The 20410-nt window shown below is 45.5% G+C and overlaps 1 protein-coding gene across 13 annotated transcripts in view; it reads right to left on the reverse strand.

The window, feature by feature from the left end:
* Positions 1-20410, reverse strand: part of ATP2B2 (ATPase plasma membrane Ca2+ transporting 2) — a 389757-nt gene that overhangs the window by 209773 nt on the left and 159574 nt on the right. For 2 of the 13 annotated variants that reach the window (XM_066195272.1, XM_066195271.1), the window contains exon 1: positions 14609-15244. The exons of 1 other annotated variant lie outside the window; for it this stretch is intronic. The gene's annotated coding sequence lies outside the window, so the exon portion shown is untranslated. Of the gene's footprint in view, positions 1-13813; positions 13834-14608; positions 15247-20410 lie in introns of those variants that run through there. 10 more of the 13 variants (XM_066195274.1, XM_066195265.1, XM_066195262.1 and 7 more) reach the window with 10 other exon arrangements.

The raw sequence follows: 20410 nt of genomic DNA on the forward strand, positions 1-20410 counted from the left end.
CCCCTCCAGGCCCTTCTTGTGGGGGGCCCAGACCTGCCCCAGGATTTGCAGTGCTGCCTCAGCAGTGCCAGGAGGCCCTGGACCAACTTGAACAATATAAATCATCACCTTTTCTACTGCCTGCTGCTCCTGCCCTCTCAGGATCCAGATTGATTCCTTGTTCCATTTATTTTATGTGATCATGCAGGTCTAGGCACACTTCTGCTGGATGCCAGAACCAACCTGTATCCAGCGAATATTTTGTGGAAACAAATTTTGCATTGATGTGGACACACATGGCCACAGGGGGCCATTCCTGTGGAACGGGGACAATCCCTGCCCTGGTCCTGTGGCCTCTCCATTGCTGACCCAGTCCAGGGGCCTCTTGCCCACCTGGGCACACCTGGGCTGATGTCCAGCTGCTGTCCCCAGGACCCCCCAGGGCCTTTCCCAGCTTTCCAGCCGCTCATTCCCCAGCCTGGAGGGACTGAGATCCCTGCAGAGGTTGGTGTGACTCCTGTGCAGGACACGCGTCCCTCCCACTGCTGTCCTCAGCCCATGGATCCAGGCTGTCCCCATCCCTCTGCACAGCTCCCCGCCCTCCAGCAGATCTGCATCCCCCTGGACAGCAAGCAGGGAAAATGACACAGTGACAAGGTCTATAATTAAATATTTCCCTCCAGAAGAATCTACTGATGACATCTCTCAGTCACAGCGCCAGGAGTTACAGGCACACAGCTCCCAGCATTGCCCAGCCCAATCCCAGTCCGACACTAATCCTGACATTTCCTTCTGCTGGGTTTTACCCACATGATTTTGCCCATGATTTTACCTGCATGATTTACTTTACCCAGTAAAGGCACCAGGAAACCCCACCCAGCATCACACTCAGCAGTGGCTTGGTCAGAATTCCTGCAGGAACATCACCAAGCCAAAAACACAGGTAAAAATATTCTTTGCACAACTCTGGCAAACCATTCTACAGCATCATACCAGGCCACTTCCCCTTGATTAGACACCTTTGCTCAAATGAGGTTATTTTGAGTTGCAGGTACATCACCTTGTGTCAGGGAATGATTCATGCATACAGATTTTAATAAAATATTTAACATTTTGCGCATAAGATAGTATTTAATGTTCTAGACCAAGATGTCAGTCTCAATCCTAGGCAGCACCACACTTTCCATGCCTTGATCATTCAAATATCAAATCCTTGTCACGCTGTAAAAAACAGCTGTTTGAGAAGAATCATTTTTAAATGATAAATATATTGATTATATGTAATGGTGACTAAATCACTAAAGGTCAGATGATATTTTGTCTGTTAAAAAATACAGGGATTTATCAGCCTATTTGATTTGTAAGCAATGTTTAGAAGATCTGATTATGCAAAAATCTGTTCTTGCAGATAACAGCTGATGGATAGGATCTAATAGCAACAGGTATGTTGATAAAGACTGGAATGCATCCAGGAGTTTAGTGGCAAGGGAATGATTACAGTCCCCAGGAGAAGAGTCAAAATAATGTTTTGACAATTTGCATTAAATTACGCTCTCACATTCCTTTCTCTGCGGGTAGAGGCACTACCAAAAAATACCAAACTTATTATGCCAAATTTTTGCCTTGCAAGAATTATCAAAATCAAGTAAGTGCTGTTTGCAGAAAATCCTTTTCATTTAATGTTCTTTACACATTTCCCATTGCAGCTGACCTTTCCCACTGGCCCCAGACTGAGGAGCACATGCTTGTCACCAGCACATGATTTGGGGAACAAGTACTTGATTATTTGTGATATTTCCAAGATGCAGGACTGTTAAACTATTCTACTTGCAAAATGTCTTCATGCAGCTCTTGAACCACTCCTTGCTGCATTCCCCTAAATCCTCTCATCTCACCACCCCTGCGAACTTACTCAAGGACATCCTGAAAATGTGGAGCAGCACTAATGCAGCAGAGCTCACACCACCCTCAGGAACCTTCCTTTATCCAGGGCTGCACATTTCATCAGGGAAGTGGCAATTTACCTGGATTTCAGCTGGACCTGCCTGCGTCCAGAACCAAGAGGAGCATTTTTGTCATTAGCTATGGGACAAAATCCCCAGCCAGGAGCTGTGACAGAATTGGGGACATTTGTGACGTAAGACGGGACAAACAACAGCAGCCCACTTTCCCCACCTTCTTCCTGGCCGCTCTGCATTTTGAAGAACAAATCCAACCATTCCAGCCTCCCATTCTGTCCCAGTGGCTTGGGTGCTGCCCAGCAGCCCTGCCCTGCTCACGGCACCCCTTCTCCTGCCAGGTCCTTGCAGGGAGCAGCTTGGGAGCAGCCCTGCTGCCAGCCAGCCCCTGCCCACGGGCAGCCTGATCAGTCAAGGTGCCCAAGGCTGTCCTTGCCCTGCTCTTGCTGGCACTGCTTGGCACAGCAGCCCTGAGCCACAGCAGGAAGGTCCTGGCACGGCCACGGCCATGGGCTGTGCCATCAGGGCCTGTCACACTCAGCCCTGCAGGGCCACTGCAAAGCCACCTGTCACTGATGCCTTGAGTTTGAGCTTTCATGTGTTTCAGATTCCGTGCTGCCCAGGGGTGCAGCTCTGAGCCTCACATTCAGTGTCACTCAGCTCTGTACAGAGCGGGGAGACAAAACAAATCCTTTTCCTGCTGAGGACCAAGGACAACTTCCAGGCCCAAAAACACAAACAAGGGTGGGCTGGAGAGAGGAACAAGAAGGATGGGACCTCACAGCCTGAACCTCACAACCTGTAATTGGACAATTAAACCCCAAGATGCAAATGGGTCAAAATTTATAAAAATGTGAGACTTCATGACCCTTTGTCCATTTTGCGACCATTTTGGGTCCACTTTGGGTGTAGCCCCGGTCAGGCTCTTGTCCTGCCCAAGGTGTATCCTGGAAGCCTTTCAATAAATATCTACTTCATTCTCTAGCTCTGTCCAGTCTCTGTTTCAGGTCAGCCTTCCTAAGGCATCATCACCAAAAACCCCTCTGGGCATCACCTTCTCACCCCCGCACCTTCCCCAAACACTCCTTAACCTACAATCCCAAAGCTCTCCTCAATTGTTGCTGCACACAGCAAATGCTCACTTCAACCACTGGGAAAAGATGTGTTCAGCTATTCCCAGAAAAATCTAAGTGTGGTAGGAAAAGCAGAATTTTTACCCAAACTATCAATTTTAGTGATTTTATTATGAAAATAAATCTTACCTGTAAGATTTTTTTTTTTTTGACCGTTACATAAAGACTTCATAAATAAATGGCTCAATATTAAAACCAGGAAAAAAAGATACAGATTTTTTTCACTTCTCTTGTTTCATCCCATCTTCAAAATACTGGATGAAAACCAAGTTCTTGGTAATTTTACATCTGATTTACTTAGAAATGGAGTATTTTTGAAAAGCACTGTTAACCATTTTCAGCCCCTGAAGTCATTGGACAGGTCAGTTGTGCAAACTGCACGCAGTGATTGAATGAACATGCAGAAAGAACTGCATTTAAGCCTATTTCTGGAAAATGGCTTTTTGATTGTGGTTTTTAGACTGAACACAGGGTGGGCTGAAATTATATTTTAGCTTTGTGAAGATCATATGAAACATTTAACAAGAATGCTTCAACCTTACGACTACTTTTTCTTTTTCTTTTTTTTAAGGCTCTCCTTGTCTAATAAGATGATTGATAAAGCACATTTCCAATCACACAGTGATTTATTTGGGGGTGTGAGGGTTGAAATTCTCCCAGTTCTAAGAATTAGTTCTGCGGTAAAACAGCCCTTCCATCTCTGAGCAGGAATTTCCTCACAATCCAGAGACCATGTGGGCAAGGCTTGTAGCACCACAGTTTCTACATCAATTATCCCTGGGGAAATATATAGATTTCTAATCATCTATTGCTTCCTTTTTGAATGATACAGACGGGATTTCTGAAAAGGGTTTTTCAGGCACGCCATCAGTCAGAGAGCTTTAGAGACAAATATTGGGTTCTGCAAAAGTGTTTTTAAGCTACTTGGACGCTCACAAATGCAATCACTCCCTCCTGCCAACTCTCAGATTATTACGTAATACACCCAAGCTTTTACATTTATTCAGTATACACAACTGTGGTTCAATTTGGCACATTTTTGGTTTTTAAATATGAATAAGAATGCTTCAAAGAATAGAATGGAGTTGGGAAATATTTATACAAGAAGCTGAGTATGGATTAAAATTGCTTGGCTTCAAAAGTAAAATTAGATGATGTTTAATTTAGTTTATTTATGAAGTTGTATTTGCTCAATTTAAATACGTAATCTCCTCTGAGAGAGTTCAGCTTTGCAAAATGATAAACTGTTCCTATATTTCTATTAGTTGTGATTTATTCTGATTCATTCCTTTGTTCAAAAATGCTAATGAAAGCAGATGATGCCGAAGAAGATCCACAAGCAACAACCAATAATACATCCATCAGTCTGAAAGGCAGGGAGAGACTGCTCCACACAGTCAGGCAAGAAATCCCAGACAAAAGATTTCTAGGGAGACACTGGCTGTGGAGAGACCCAAGCACAGGCTGAACCAACAGAACCTTAATTCTCAAAACTCATCTCAAAAAGTGCTGCCAAGACACAGCAAATTCACTCCCTCCTCTGGGTATACATGGAAGAGAGATGGATGCTAAAAATCAGCTTTGCTGGGCTCTGATGGGGAGGCTCCAGGGAGGAAAAGCTGCCCAAAGCTCTGGGGACATGGGGGATGAAGGACAGATTGACAGCAGCTCTGCCACTCTGGATGTGTTCTGAGAAGGCACCAAAGAGATTTTCCCATCAGACATCCAGGTTTGGAGTGGTTTATTTGCCCGTCACCAGTTGTTGATATGTTTACTCCTGTCCTTGGGTCCTGGGGTGTCTGTAGGGTGGGACCAGAGAGCTGGGCCATAAAACCCTTCTTCCATCACTGGCTCCTACAGCTGCACCCAGAAACTCCCACAGAAACACCCCTGGGGCTCACCAGGGTCAAGACCTGTTTGCAGACAGAAGAATTTGCCACTGATAACAGAGATCCTCAGAAACACCTTAATTACAATGAGATTTTTTCCATCCTCCTCCACATGGATTAAAAAGCCTCAAAACTGCTGCCTCTGGTCTAGGTATTTTTCCCTTGCAAGGCTATTTCTTATGGACACACGTGGAATATCCCACCTTCTGCCTTTCCCGTGGAAGCTGATGCATCATCAGTTTAAGTCATATAATAATATGGTTTGAGGGGATTATAATAATATTAATAATAGGTTTGAGGGCATTCCCTATCTCTGTACTCGTATTTGCTTTGCTCTCCTCACAAAAAGGTCAAAAAGAATAGGATCTGCTCCCTGTTCCTAAACTGAACTAAAAACAGCTTCATGGAGCCCTTATGGCCATCCCCACAGATGTTTGGTTCATTCCCTGGTCCGTTCAGTCCTTTGCAGGATTGAACTCCATAGCTCGCAAGAAGAAATTTTTATTTCAAGTAATCGCAAGCATTCCCATATTTGTTTTCTTCCTTGGGTGCTGCAAAAGAGCAGAGTCATGGGAGAGAAAGTCAAATCCATACAAAACTTTGAATTAAGTGAGGCCTCAAGCTTTGAGGCTCTGTGCTCACTACAGAACAACCACAAAAGCCAGACCATCATGGAAATGTGCTGCTGCTCCTGAGGGCAACTCCTAAATAGAAATATCTGGAAGCTGGGAGGAAAGTTTCTGGGGAACAGGCTGTGAGGTCAAACAAGAATTACTGAGGAAGGGAGTGGATCTGGTGTGTGGGAGGCAGCACAAAATCGGTATTGTTTTCAAGTGAGCCACTGCAAGATTAACTTTGAATGGAATTAAACTGCACAGCGTACCAGAGAGCAAGAAGGATTTTAGAGCAACTGCTCTCTGTTTGGGTGCTTTCAGAGATGCATACATGCACACGTGTGTGCATACACACGGACACAGACTTCCTTCCCTGTGTGCAAGGATTTATCCCTCCCCTAATCCAGCAATGGGCAGAACTCCTCCCAAGCTTCCCTGGGAAATCTACTCTCCTACAGGAACCTTTGCACTTTGCAGGGTCAGAGTGAGCACTTCCAGCACTGCCACCCCACTTTGATTTGCTGCCGCTGCCGCAACTCCGTGTCATGCTGTGCCTGAAGGCAGCAGGGTCAGTTCACTGCATGGAATAAATCCAGCACAGAGGCTTTCCAGAGAATCCCTAATCCTCTTTGATTCCCAGTGCCCACAGCAGCACTGAGCTCACCAGGACTGGCTCCCACTATAAAGTGCCCTCTTTCAAAGGAATATCTTTGGATGTTTCTAGTTACTTTAACTTTGTTCTTTCACAGCATTCTAATTCATTCCGATTCTAATAATTGCAACATTCTTAAATATTGCAATTATTCTTCTCTCAGGGTTTGGCAATTATAGCTCAGAAAGCACTGCTACTTACCTGATTGTCACTAAAAATTAAACATGTCCTGTATCTGCAGCTTTCATCTGTTCCAGAAGAGATAAAGGAGGGGAACAAGATTTCCTTAGAAGGAAGCTGGACCCAATTAAGAAATTGTATTTTAGTTTTCTCTAACAAGTGGGAAAAAAGCCCCAAAAATACTTCTCTAGCAATATTTTTCAAGATCCCCTCCTAATCCAAAGCAGATATGTAAATGAGGCTTGTATGTTAAGACCTCATGCACTCAATTTTAAGTCTTAAAAAGGTTCAAGAAAAGAAACCACTTCAGATGTCTTCCATTTTCCCTTTCATTCCTTTCCATCCATAGTTCTGGTACCAGAATCATGTTTTCAGATTAAAACTTCCAAGTGTATTTCTAAACTAGAAAAAGGAGGACAAGGACACGGAAGAGGACACTTAATTTATTATCTTTTCACATTAGAGTAACAGGGAACCTTAATGATATACCAAGCTATAAACCCTGTAGCTGGTACTGTATTAATCATCTGTCTACATGAGAACTCAGATAAATATATAATCGTATTTCTACATTGCAGATTTTATATGTGCCTTCCTCAGATTGCGGCTTCTTTCTTTCATTACTTTGTAAACGTTGCTGGAGGAGAGGCTCCATCCCAAGGTAGGGAATGGCATCCCAACTCTACTTGCTTCAATTGAACAGCCACATTAAGATTTATAAGAAGATAACCAAAGCAATAGGCAGCAATTCAAGTTTTGCAGCAGAGAGTCCCTTTGCTTTTTTTTTTTTTTTTTAACAGTCTGAGCACAGTTTGTCTCTCTCAACACATTCTCCTTTCTCCAAGGTCAAGTCTGTTGCCAGCCGCAGGCAACAGCTGGCCCACCCAGGCTTGCCCTAGCTTGGGGACGAGCCAGGTCCCACCTGCATATCCCAAACACTTCATTCCAGACAGGCTCCAGTGGTCCCTATCCACGTCACCTCTTGCCATGCCACGTATTCCTGGAAAAATACATACTCCCCTTTTTTGTCTTCCCACTTCAGCCCAGGCACGTAAATAAATCCAACCCCTCCACATTCTGTACCTATCTCTAATGTTTAGGGATACAAAGGACAGACAGAGATACCCAGAGATAACCAGTCCCATTTTAGATGAAACGAAACAAGACTTAAAATCAAATAAACTAAAGATCCTGCCAACAGCAGTGCAAACTCACCAACACAGCACCCTGGGGACAACAGCTCCCCACAAACCCTCACCATAAAACACCACCTCAAAACCTCTATGCCCTGAAGGGGAGTTCTTGATGCAGCAATGGGAATATCAGGGCAGTGCTCTCACATTCCTTCAGGTCAGCCCAAGGCATGCAGGGCACCCCCTGAGCCTTTCACGCAGAGTGATGCAGTGTGGGGGTGAAAGGGGCACCAAATGCTCAGTAAGAGCCATGAAAATAACCTGCAGAGCCAAGAGCTTGTCCCCAAGAAAGCTGAGAGGTGTCTTGCATCTCATCCCTCCTGTAATCCTCCTGCTCCAACAGTTTGTTTTCCTGGCATTTTCAGCCATCTTATTCAGCCCTGCTGATTTAGCACTACCATTTTATCCTGCAGTTCTCTGCATAACAATCACCACAGCATTACAGAGACAACCAGTCCTACCATAATGCAAATGTCCTCCATGGGTACTGCAACAATTTGCATTGCATCTCAGGAACCGTCTGCAATTCTTCTTGGAATTTCCCAGGTTAGCTCAACTACTCATAAATAGGTATTGCTTCAAGCACCAGGGGAGGGAGGATGACAATCTCGTGTCATTGGGAAAAAACACCACAAAATCATCAGTGCATTGTAATTGCATTTTGCTGGTCCCTTAATATCAAACATTATTTGGAGGTATTTTTAGAACAACGTGCGAAATATTCATTACAATGCAAGCAGAGGAAAGGGACGTGGGGAGCCTGCAGTGCAAATGGAACAGCTGTCCTCAGCCAGGACAACAGCTTCTTCTCCAACTGCCTTACAGAGGACACAGAACAATGCTGCCTCTCGACATTCAGGGTTGCACATTTCCCAAGGAGACTGGGACAGTTTGTTAGGGATGCTGTTCCCTTTTAATTACCTGTGTGACACAAGGTGTACCACTGTGAAAGACAAGTCAGATAGGCTGCAGAACATTTTATTGTGCTTCATCAGCACCCGGGGGGGTGCCAAGGTTAGTGAGATGCTGAGTGTGACCATTGCAACGAATTCATCCAGCCCCAAGGTAAACAGTGCAAGTGCCAAAGAGCCACCAGCACTCTGGGAAGTGTCATTCTTCCCTCAAAGCCCACTGAGGCACAGAAAGCTGCTGGGCAAAGACTGTGGCTGGCAGGACCTGTGCTTGGAAGGCTGAGGCAGCCAAGGGAAGGGAGATGGAGATCCCCCCATTCCATTCACAGGGGACAGATGGCTCCAGTGCAGAGTGCAGCAGGTCCCAGAAGGTGTGTGAGGCTGCAAAGATGTCCTAGGCTGCTCCACTCTCCTGCATGAGCCTCCTCCTTGCTGGTTCCAGCCTCACTGGGTTGGCTGCAGGTTTTGAGAATACCTGGACTAAAAACAGGGGAGAATGGGGTTAGTGCAGAGGGACCAGACAGCCCCACAAAAGGGACTGCTCAGGGCAGGGGTTCTGCCCACACTACTGAGATTTAGAGAAACAAGGCCCCTTGAGCTCCAGAAGGAAGATGAAGCTGAACAAAGAAGTGGTCTCTGAGAAAACAAGGGTACCCAGGATAAAAAAAGTGGAGATTGGACAGAAGACCAAGGGGAGTTTGGAAAGACATGTAAGGGGAGACCCTGGAATTCTGAGATGCATGGAGACAAAAGCCAGTGGGATGCCTAGCACAGTCTGTGTGTGAGATCAGGTAGGGTAAAAGCCCCAGGCTTGCTGGATCTTGAATAAAATCCATCACCCAATCCCAGTGTGGGCTGTCATTCCCTGCCTCACCTGTGACAGCTGGTGGGAATTGTCGTATGAGATCTTAGCTGGGGGATGCAGGAGGAGGAATCCCAAATCCCGTTTGAAATGCTGCATCTCATCCTAAACTGCAGCCCAAAGTCTACACAGACTTGTACCGTGGAACACAAGCCAAACTAAAACACAGAAGACAACTTATCAGACTAAGACAGCACTTGTCTAAGTAAAAATCTCCTCAGATGGAGTGTGCACATGAGGAGTGTCATTTTCTCCAAATGCCCAAGTAATTTCCAGAGGTCAGGAGCTGGGAAGGTCAGTGAACTGGACAGGCTAGGGCTACAGAAATAGCTCTTTGCCCAACATCTCACAGATAAGCATCTTCCCTATCCTGTTTCCTCATTCTGTGCGACAGATTTTTCAGCAAGATCCAAATCAGATTGGACTAAATCTCATTTTCTTTTTAATTCATTTCATATGGTTTTATTTTTAACTCACTTTAATTGAAATGCAGAGAATTAAATTATCAATTGAAATTACTTCATCAGCTGTGAGTCTTCATTCTTTAATATATAAAATAAGCTCTTAGTAAATCTGAATCACTGATTTTTCCTGTTTCATCCTCAAACCCTGGGATGCCGATGCAATGCATTGGGCATTCAATATTGCAAATTCCACACTCTCAACCATAAACACATTCAGGATATTGACCAATTTTTGGCATTTCTTAATAACACAGCACTTCAATTCTGGGCTAAATCTTGAAATTGCAGTTCCAGCTCTACTCATTTCCTTCCAAGGGATTTCTTTTAGTGGAATAGCCAAGTGTTGTATTAATGGCAGGGATGAAGGAGCAGAGCACCCTGTGCAAGGGCACAGACTGGGCAAATGGGGAGGTGTGGATGTGCCACCAGATGGATGGGCTGCCTCTCAGAGGGAGCAATGGGCCAGAAGGAATCCCAGGATGGCTGAAAAAAGGGAAAGGCAAACTTGTGCCCCTGAGGCAGGACGGGCTGGGGGCCAGCTGACTGGGAAGCAGCTCTGCAGAAAAGGCCTCGGGGTTCCTGTTGGACCCGAAGCTGAGCAGGAGCCAGCAGTGTGTCCTCACAGCACAGGGCTGCCTCCCTTCCCACCAGCCCTGCTGGGACATCCCAGTGCCCATCCGACACGGGCTGGGCTCCCAGGACGATGGGGAGATGGACTTCCTGGAGAGAGTCATCCAAAGGAGGTGAGGAAAAGGACTGGAGCACCTGACATGCAGGTAGGAGGCTCAGAAAGGAGGGACCGCTCAGCCTGGAGAGCAGAAGGTTCAGGGAGACCTTACCAATAAACAGCTGATGGCAGAGAGGGAGGAAGATGGAGCCAGACTCTTCTCAGTGGTGTCCAGTGAAAGGAAAAGAGGCAAGGAGAGCCAAGGTAGAAAATTCCATTTAAAGGTCAAAAGCTGTGAGGGTGGCCAAGCACTGGCACAGGTGCCCCAGCATCCTTGGGGATAGTGAAAGCCGGACTGGACACTCCGCTGCTATAGGTGACTCCACTTGGGACAGGAGGGGTTGGGCTGGACCATCTCCAGAGGCACTTGCCAACCTCAACTATTCAGTGCCTCTGAAATCAGCTGCTTCTCTCCAGCCATTTCACCTTCACCGTGTGGGCAAAGGAGACAAAAGGGAAAAAATGCACTAACTCTTCCATAGGAATCCCAGTTTTACTGCTGCTCCTCTTCTAGCTTTTCCCATTAACTGTTTCTAGGGTTCTCTGAGAGTCTGGTGCACAATCCTCAGATGCTTTAACTGTGCCATGGATATTTTAAAAACAAGGAAAAAACATGTTACCAGCAGGATGAACTTGTTCATACACAGTGCGGTAGAAGGGAAGTATTTTGTAATTTGGTTACCATTTCCCAACTCTGCCAACTCTGGTACCTAAGCAGGAATTCCACATCCCTTCCGAGGCTCCATATTTCACCCATCTGCAGTGGCTGGAGGGAACACGTCCTGCCTTTTACAGAGCTGACAGCCTCTCAAATTTATTAAAATATGCCTCCTTCCCAACCCTTCTCTTATACATTGGTTCTTTCTCTTCAACTGCAAATCTCCAGGTTTAATACAAAAAACCAAGGTTATTTATCAAAAACGCAACAGTAAAACCATGCTTTTTAACCTAAATATGAGTAAAACCAGTAAAATTTGAAACAAAAACCCACAGCTCTTAAAACTGCACCGTATGCTTACATTTCCTACAAAAGGGCACCAAACTTTCAAACAAAGATTACAATAAAATGCTATTGACCCTCTCTGTTGTTTCACAGATAAAATTAAAGCCTATCTATTTACATAACCTCCACAACGCCCTTTATTCATCTCTGTTGGCACACAGAAAACCATCCGGCATGCAGAGAGAGCATAACCTACCTAGAGAGGAAGACTGTTCTCTTATGCAACCGCTCCACTAAGGATCGATTACCTCGGAGCAGGGAGCTGGGGAGGGCTGGATGCCGTGGAGCAGCATCCTTGCCGGGCATGGCGAGGCTGCCCCGGCGCCAGCCCGGGCTGCGGAGGCTCCGGAGCTATCCCGGCACACCGAGGGAGCTCTGTTGCTCCATCGGCTCCATTCAGAGCGGAGTCATCGCTCCCTGCCTGCCTCAGGCACGGGAAGGATCCCACAGAGGGGCTGGCTGAAGCTTTAGCATCACGTTTTTAATATCTAAATTAAACAAAAACACCTCTGAAACTCTCAGCTATTTTTTTTTAACCTCTTTTTAACTGGCACGGTAAAATTAATCAGAAATGTGTGGTTTTAATCATGGGGGGGGTGGGGGGGGTGGGGAGGTTGACATTTGATCAGATAATGTATAATCTGAACGCAATTCAACAGAGCAGTACTTGCTAAATTCCAGGGAACTGTAACATCCTTCACTGTGTCTCCTTGAAAACAGGATGAAAAAACCTGGCAAAAGGCAGCTTGCTCTCTGCAAGGTTTCCCAGTCAGGTTAATCAAACAAACCACTCTCTTCTATTCCGAACATGCTCTTAGGTGCAAGCTGTAAAAATATTTCCATTGGTTAAAGGAGGTGGGGTCCATTTAGAGAAGCCCCACTGCTGGAGTCCTACTGCAGTGCAATGGGCTCCCAGTGAGTGGGAGAGGGAGATACAAGGTCAAGACTTGTACATTTATTCCAAAATGTAACAAGGAATTACTACGTGCACCACTGGCATCTGACAGTTCGAACTGCAGGATGAAAATGAAAGAAGAAAAAAATAAAAGCAAAACCACTTTTAACATTTTCATATGTTAGCAGGATATATGCTCACAGTTGCTGTATTCAGACAGGAAGATATATAAATATATATTTGGTAGGATTCAAAAAATGTTGCATCCCAAATCCAACAGCACTGGGAAAGATAAACTGTACATTTTAAATGCTGGGTGAAGACGAAAGGGGAAAAGAAAATATTTCCAAGCAGTTTCCTAGATACATGGTATGAAATTTAAAAGGAAAAAAAAAAAAAACCACTCACAAAAATGATTTCATGGCAGCTCTTAGAAGAACAGTATGATACCTAGTTCCTCATTACCATGTCTTCTGCAACCTGGAATCCTGCTGGGAAGCGTGAAACTCTTCCAAGCTTTTCCAATATACATGCATGTAACCTTTTTATATATGCAGGAAGCATGAGGAATATCATGTAGTTTTGATTTGCAGAGGAGAAGAAAATTGACCTTTTCCATGAAAATGAATGTATATTTAGCATCGATGCAGGCCAAAATCAACTCTATAGAAATGAAGACAGATGCACAAAAAAGGATGAAAAGAGGACACACAGAGGAAAAAAAAAATAAATAAAAGGGGAAAACCTTCATGCTGCATTGCTCCACACAACTTATCTACAAGCCTTATTTTACTGCCTTATTCACAAACTTATTCATTTTACCAGCACCACAGTGAGAATATGAACCACCTCTTCCCAGGTAGCAATTTGGATTAAAATGAGAGGAGCACGAACAAAGTGAAAGCTGCCTGTGATCAAAGAGCTGCTGGATACCTGAGTCAAACAGTTATTCCAGAGCAAGGTACAAGAGCCAGTCATGCATATGGATGACCTCTCACAAATTACATGCTAATCAGGAATGCATCTCAGCAGTAAAATGAACCCATGTGGACTATGAAGTCGATCTGTAAACCCTTTTCTGAGTAAATACTAACAAGGAACCCCCGTTATCAATTTCATACCACAGATATCTAACATCAGCCTCAAATCCCAGCAGCAAAAGTGCGATTTTCCCTCCAGACATCCCAACTTGTGTAATATCCCCGCAATCCTTCCCCAGCCCCACAACAGAAAGCGATCGGGGTGGGGTCAAAGGACCAGAAATCCCAAGGAGCACGCAGCCCTCGGGATGCAAAATGAAGCAGTTCATCCTGAAAAGCAGAGCCATCCCCTTGGAGCCGCTTCAATACTCACCTTGCAGCAGGAACGGGGAGCAGCAAGCTAAGCATCTCCTCGTGGCTGCCCCAGAGCCCCGGCACTGCCCACAGCCATGGCCTCGGCAGCCCTGGGGGCGCCGGGAGATGCTCAGGGAAAGTGCCCCGGCTCGGATAGGACGGCCGAAACTCAGCAATTCGGGAGGCTGGGGCAGAGCAGAGCTCGGCTGCTGCCCGGAGCGCGGGGCAAAGGAGCTGCCAGAGCCGCAGGCGCGGATCAAACGCACAGAAATCTCCCTTTACATAATCGGAAATGACTCCCGTAATCTTATGTTTTCTCTTAAAGGCGTTGAATGCCTCATGAGCAGCCAAAATGCAGCATTCGGTGGACTAGGAGCTGATTCTTCTTTTGATAAAATAAAATAAATAAATAAATAAAATTGAAAGCCTATCTGTCAGAATTCTTAATTATTTTATCATACACCTCAGGAAAGCCTTTCCCTGTCTTGCCACAGGAAACATGATGCAGAGTTAAAAGGAGTTACAGAAAATTCCCGGTTTCTTCCACGTTATTTTCTAGTTCATCTCAATACAAAGGCAATGTTTGGCGGTTTTAACCTGCATGCCCTTTACTTTCAAACAAACGCACCGAAAAACTATAAACAGCTCTATAAAGGAACACAGCTGAGGATTACAGATTTTCCTAACAAGAAATAGCTTTGCCTGTCGCAAGAGAACATTAAAGTTAGAAAAACACGACAGTCAAAGTGTACTGCTCACATTTTAATGAAATGTGAGCTTCTGAAAGAAAAAAAAAGGCACATCTGACTCTTACCGGCAATGATAAAAGCAAAATCCCATCCACGTGTTTTCCTCATCACTAAAGAACTGATTTAATCAAAATCAAGCCCATACGTTTCGAAAACAGCAAGATCATGCTGAATTCCCAACCTACCGAAGCCCAGCAAACTCTTTCTGATGCAAGAGAGCCTTTTAGCTATGCAGTTCCTCTTTGACCTTACAGAACAATCTTCACGAGTCGCAGCATTACCTTTGCAGAGATTCCCAGGGCGCAACCCAAAACCTAATGCATCACTCATCCCCAGTCCCCACACCATCTTCCCCGGCAGCAAAGCGCCAAATAAACCAGCTCAGGACGGGAAAGGGTTGGGTTTTTTTCTTTCTTTCTTTCTTTTTTATTATTGTTATCACCATCATCACCACCACCACCGCCACCATTATTGCTCTCATGCTGCGGATGTCGCTACTTACTTGGGCTAAGACATCCTCCCCAGCGCAACCTGCTCCCGGCTAGCGGGCCGAGGGCTCAGGAGGGCTCGGCATGGGCGCAGGCAGGCGCGCAGCGGCCGCGGAGCCGCTCTGCGGACCGTGCAGACCGTACCACCGCCGCCACAGCGCCGGGGAGGCAGCGCCCGCAGCAGCAGCATCCCCGCACCGCCACCGCCACCGCGGGGACACCGCCCGCACCGCCACCGCCACCGCCACCGCCACCGCGGGGACACCGCCGCAGACAACGGGGATGGGGTGGGAGAAGGGGGGAAGCAGCGGAAAAAATAAATAATATTGGGGGGGGGGGGGGGGGGGGGAGAAAAGGACTGAACCACCATGTTTGTTGTTTGCGATTTTTTTTTTTTTTTTTTTAAATGCTTCCCCCTGGGATAATGACAAAAACGGAAGATGGCAAGCGACCAGGAATATGCCACTTACTCAGAAACGGGAGAAACCTTCAAGGACAAGGGCTGTCAAGTCCTAGCACTGTCGCTGGAGGAGGAAAGGAGGAGAGGTGGGGGTATGAAAGGTTGTGGAGGAAAAGGGGGCGCGGGGAGCGGGGGGAGCGGCGCATCCCCGGCACCCCCGAGCAGGCGCAGGATGCGGCGGGGCTGGAGCCCGCAGTGCCCGGCGATGGTCGGGCTGTGCCCGCTGATGACAGAGTCCGGCACGGCGGCGTGGCCGTGCCGCAAATTACTTCATAATCACCCTCGGCAAAAGATCCGGCTCGCTCGCCGCCCTCCCCTGCTCTTTCTGTTTATGTAAGAACAATGGGGATTGTAAGGAAAAGAGTGGGGGGAAAAAAAATTCCAGCCCTGCAGCGCTGTGGGGTTTGTGTTGTGTTTGTGTCCCTGCCATGCCTGCCAGAAATCCAAAACCGTACAGGAGAACAGCGAAATATCCCCGTTTAATCTGATGCGGTCACATCAGCGTGTGCTATAAAACCACACACACATGCCAGAGCAGCTCTCTGCCCTTCTCTGCCTCTTCCCCTCAGCCCTGCACTTTGGGGAATCGCTGCATTCTACCTACAGCTTCTCACCATGCATCCCGAGTTATTATGCATCTGCTGGTTTGAATTATTAGCACATAGAAGATTCAGAAGTGTAAAAAGCTTTTCCAATGGAATACCGTGTTATGGCAGTGCAAACTCAAATACCAAAAACAAGACAGAGACATCAGTCCTTTGAAAGGCAGAACATTTTCTGTGTAAAGGTTTGTTTTTTCAAAGGAAACTGTGATCAGTACATGTACCATGTCCAAACTACAGCTTCAAATTTCCTACCTCAAACCATTTCATCCTGAGAGTGACTGAACACAAGAAATGCCTCTCTCTCTTTTTTTTCTTTTTTTTTCTTTTTTCTTTTTTTTTTTTTTTTTTGGTGAAGAATGTGTAAAACAGCACAGATAAAAGTTGGGATGTGCTCTGTAGCATCCTAGGACAGCAGTGGCTCATGGCTTTGCCTGTGCCTTGGCCAGGATGGGCAGGAGGACACCTCCCTGAGCAATAATAGGAGTAGCTGTGCTGATGCTCTGTCATCCTGCCTTGCTCGCTGCTCAGAATATCAATTCAGCCAGTTAAACCAAAAGTCTGCACTGCACCAAAATGGAAGCTATTAAAAAAAAAAAAAAAAAAAAAAAAAAAGTGCTGGGATCATTGATCAGGAGTTTTATCTATGCTGATCAATTTTTTCTTAACGAAGTAAAATGTAAATCAGGACTAGGATCAATGCAGAATTTTCTCATGTGAGACTGCCTTTATCATTAGGAAGCTACAGGCAATTACATGCATGCCAGGACACCAGATGCAGTGACTTTGGGTTATATTAAGCAGAGAGACGTGTCCCCTTTTCAGAATAAGTTTTCAGTACCAACTGCAGCTGTTGGGTGTTTGCAGTGCAGCTCAAACTGAATGCTAGCACTGAACAAAGCAGTGCTTGAGTTAAATGTCTTGTGCTGAGGTCCCAGACCCATAAATGTTGGTGACCTCTAATACTTTGTCAGAAAAGCAGGAAGATACTGAGACATCTGCAATTATCTGGCTACTGACATTCATATTTTTTGGTAAAAAATTTAAAGACAATTTGAAAAGCAATAGAAGGCTGATTGACACAGTACCAAAATACATTAAAGAAGACTTTTTTCTTGCACTGTCTTTCCTGAAAGAAGAGAGGAATGGCTTAAAGAAATTCAACACGGCATAAAAATCTTGTTCCACACATTTGGCTGTTGCCACTTTGATGAGTGCTGCTCTCAAAGACTTTCTGTCATACTACAGAAACTTCAAGCCAGGACAGAATCATAAGGTCTATAGCAGAAAAAACCCACTATTTCTTATTTTTAATTAACAGAATAGGCAAGGGAATATAAGGAGAAAAATAACGGAAAAAAAAATGCTCAAAAGGGAAAGAAATCCTTAGTTTGAACATTTCATTATACACCAAATCCGACCAATTTTGCACATGAATATTCCCAGCGCTCACTCACTGCAGGCCTCAAAGCACCAGAGCATGTGGAGGGATGGAACAAGCCAGGAAGAAGTTTGGAGGTTTGTTTGGAGCCTGCTCACAGGGTTGTGTTGGTTCTACCTCCACCACAACACTGCCATCCTGCAGCCAAGGCCAAGCCTTAATGCTGATCTCCATCTCAGAGGATGCAAATTCTGGAGTGGGGGCTGAACTCCCAAGCCTTGGATTCGTGCACCACACTGGAGCCTCCCCTGGGTGTGCATCAAGGAGCTTGGAATAAAGAGGAAACCTCTTCAGAAATGGCCCAAACCCGAACGCCAGCACTGCTGAGACAGGGCCAGTAGTTCCGTGGTTCAAGGCTGACACCTGCTCGCTGCCCCCAAAGCTGCAAGACCACAATCTCAGGGAATACCTGCTCCGCACAGCAGGTCCCCTCCAAACAGAGCTAAAACCAGCAATTCCACCCTCAGAAATGAGCCAGCCAGTAAACAGCACCTCTAGGAACACTCTAAGCTCAGAATTTAGAGGGTTGGGAGGTTTATTATCATTACTTTTTGGACCAAACTGTGAAAATATTAACATTTTCCCATGTTTCCAGCACGTGCAGCTCAAAATGGCTGCAACATTGGCCTGTGCTTCTTTGAGATATTTCATCATCTAATTTAATAGCAAAGCCCTGCAAAGCAAGAAACCATCTGAAATGAGGGTTTGTCAGCACATCTTCATGCCTATTAAAGCATCCAGCAGCATGTTATTTAGCTCTGACAGAAAAACAATTTAACACCTTAACTTGGGGGCAAGGAGCGGAAATGGAGCAGAAAAATGGAATGGAAAACAGAAAGATGCTCTTTGGAGCTAAGTTTAAAAAACAAGGGAACGTTTACAGGATGTAGAAGGAATGAGGCTTTAGCTGTTGAGCTTGAGCTGCAACTTGAAAAAATTGTTTCCCCAGTAAAACTTCAACTGACAATTTATATTCGGAGGCAAAAGAGCCTACGTGATTTCTTCGGAGAAAATTTTAATTCCATATGTGCTGGTGATAGACATCACAAGCACATTTCAAGGTCTTTATGAGATAATTAATGACAGGAAACACAGGAACATAATTTTAGTTCCTCTTTCAGGATCTTGGGGACCAAGACCTCCTTTCCAGTGAAGTTGTCCAATCAGAGGAACAGCACTGGAAGCAGCAGCAGATTTCTAACATTTTCCTAATCACAACCCAGATACCTAAACTAGAACAGCAGACTGGCAGCCTCTCGTATTTTTCAGCCTCATTTGCTATGTTTTTAAGAAGAACAATTAAATCTGCTTTCAGATTTGGTGTCTCTCTAGTTGGGGAACACAGAGCAGTGATGTTTCTGCAAGGAAACAGCTTGTGCTCCCGAACTGCTCAAACATGTTGTCATCCTGGGAAGCAACACGACCTAATAAAAGGAGGAGAGGAGGAGAGGAACCTCGGAACAGTCACATTCAAGGACTTGTCCTGCTGTTTCCTGACTGGGAGATGTTAGTAGGTTACTCGATCCCACTGTGCTTCAATTTCCCTAACTATAAAATCGTGTATTCCCGAGTTTAAATTACAGCGCTTTGGAGCTGGTTGCCCAGTTAACCCTTCCCTCCCCTTGGGGGAAGGTGTTGGGCACACCTGGCTGTGCTGGGGGAAGTTTTGGAGCTATTCCAGGCACAGGGCTTGGATTGGGAGAGCCCCAGAGCGCCCATCCAAGCCCAGCTATTCGTTATGTGATTTAAATCTCAGAAGCTCACGGTTGCCTTGAACTCTTTATGTTATCTGCCACATTTATTTTCCTGTACAAATTGCCACTTGCTCTGACTGAGAAATTATTGCAGGTCCAATCAGCTTACTTCCTTGACTGCCATCCCAACTTTCTTAATATCTGCAAGGAAAACTACCAGCCAGCCAGAACTGCAGTTCCCCCTTCTCCTTCAATCTCCACCACCTGATATTGAAAAATATCCCAGTTCTTCTTCTTTCACCACCTAAAAGCCATGTCCACAAAGACAAGGTGCCTGCAAGGCTGGGCTGCCATTGCTGTCCCCTCCTTGCCATGGGTTTAAAGCTCAGAAAACAAAACCAGGCTCCCAGGATCACCCAAGCAGGAAGAAAAGTCATTAGACTCTTCCAACAACAACAACAACAACAAAAACAACACACCTGAGGAAGAAGCATTAATTAGCCTTAGCTTCCCAGTAAAGCTTAAGTAAACCTAGCTCACTGCCACAGCCCAAGCACAGCTATGAGAGAGAAGCATCTCAGCGGCCTCCTCCAAAGGCATCTGCCCTGGCCAGAATGAGGACCTGCAACATCTGACATGGCTAAACCTGAACCCACTGCTGAAATCAGCTTCTCAACAGCTTAAGACAGGCCTAAGTACACAAAACCTGTGCTGTACCAACTTTCAACCTTCTTCTTGGCTTAAAGACAGAATCTGCCATCTCACATGTAGAGGAGAGGAAATGTTTGTTGGCACTCAGAACAAATCTTAGACCAACCAATAGAGTGGCCTGACAGGAGCTTTGAGGAGCAACCTTGGGAGGGTGCCACAATTTCTGGGAGCTGTGGATAGACAGCAAAGGAATCCTCCCTTCATTCTGTGGGCATTTAAACTCTATAAACTGCAGTTCTCAAAACAGAATTTGTGCCAACTGCCTTCCAGCATTAATCTGTTTACTTAACATAATACAGTGAGACTGGGAGGGAGATTCAAGTCCTTTGGGTTTCCACCACAGGAATTCCCTTCCCTGTGTTCTGGAAGGGAATGTCACTCTCTCCCTGCAGCCTCATAGCACTGGTCCTGATGGAGATTAGAAATTTCATCCAAATTCATTTAAACTCAAATTAAAGGGTTGTACAGTTT

Source organism: Chamaea fasciata, unplaced genomic scaffold (assembly GCF_029207755.1).
Source record: "Chamaea fasciata isolate MVZ Bird 193981 ecotype frontalis unplaced genomic scaffold, bChaFas1.0.hap1 SCAF_13, whole genome shotgun sequence".
Taxonomy (NCBI): Eukaryota; Metazoa; Chordata; class Aves; order Passeriformes; family Sylviidae; genus Chamaea; species Chamaea fasciata.